The following is a 1309-nucleotide window of genomic DNA, read 5'->3' as shown; positions in this document are numbered from 1 at the left end:
GTTCCAGGCCATGTTGCCTCAACATTGGCTAAAAGCATTTGTGCATCATAATGAGCAAAAAAAAAAAAACAATATATAACCTCATAATTGATGGGGGAAAAAATCTCTATTACATAGACATAATTCCTTTATGTTACTGTTAATTTCAATAACTGAATTTTAGGAAAGCCTAACTGCATTTTAATGTTGGCCTATTCAGCTGAAAAATGTGAGAATTTGATCAATCTGTTTTGCATTCTAAAGGTTAATGTACTCATTCTGTATGGAAAATAAAACCTTTTTTTAATGTTTTTCTTTTTAAAAGTCCAAATAGTAATCTTTATTGTTTAATTTTTTGTTCACCTAGTCACTCTCCAAGGCTAGGGATTCAATCATTTGTTTTCTCTTACAGTTGTTACTGGTGAGCATGGCTGGTCCGTGACATGTGGTTCCTCCCAGATTTGTGCCCTAAATGGATCAACAGTGGAAATAAAATGCTCCTATACTTACCCAGAGAAAATGGGAGACAAACCAACTTTAGTAGAGACAACATTTTGGTTTTTAGAAGAAGAAAATGGAAAATATACGGATCTGAGAAATGTTTCCAAGTATTCAAAGCGTGTAAATTATCATTGCAAAAACTCGTACTGCATTATGAAGATCTCAAATCTGACAAAAAGTGATGAGGCTACATACAAGTTCAGGTTTACAACAAACCATGAAACTGGAAAATATACAGGTTTACCTGGAGTCTCTTTATCAGTCACAGGTAACCGTTACACTTCAAGTCACTCGGTTTTAAGTTTCTACATTGTAACTTACAAACAAAATGATTTGTTTTTCTCCACATAGATCCACAGGTTAAGGTGGTCGTATCACCCAATATCAGTCTAATATGTGATGACAACTGTCAGCTGCCGGAAAAATATTCCTACATCTGGTTCAAGAATAATCATAGACAAAAAGAAAGGACAAAGGAATTTGTCTCTCTCTCATTTAACTCTAAAGACAGTTATTATTGTGTTATTGAAAAAGGAGAAGAGAGTGTCCCATCTTCTGCAGTGTGTAAGTTAGCATCTTCATATTTGCTCAGTAGAGTCTAGAAATAGAAGTAGTTAAGACACATCTTTAAATAAGTTTAAAAATATATATATATTTCATCAAAAGATTCTTTATATTTTTATCATGTCATCTCCAGATGCTCCAAAGGATCCCCTGCTATCAGTGATCCCCTCGGAGGAAATCGTTGAAGGGAATTCAGTGACTTTGAACTGCAGCAGTGATGCCAACCCTAAAGCTAATTACACCTTATACAGACAACTTGGAGATC

The 1309-nt window shown here is 34.5% G+C and overlaps 1 protein-coding gene across 1 annotated transcript in view; it reads left to right on the top strand.

Annotated features, from left to right (window-relative positions):
• LOC107103908 (B-cell receptor CD22-like) overlaps positions 1-1309 on the top strand; it is a 5934-nt gene that overhangs the window by 1728 nt on the left and 2897 nt on the right. The window lies entirely within an intron of this gene.

Source organism: Cyprinodon variegatus, unplaced genomic scaffold (genome assembly GCF_000732505.1).
Source record: "Cyprinodon variegatus isolate N-32 unplaced genomic scaffold, C_variegatus-1.0 Scaffold1561, whole genome shotgun sequence".
NCBI lineage: Eukaryota > Metazoa > Chordata > Actinopteri > Cyprinodontiformes > Cyprinodontidae > Cyprinodon > Cyprinodon variegatus.
This window is presented reverse-complemented; position numbering and strand designations above follow the sequence as displayed.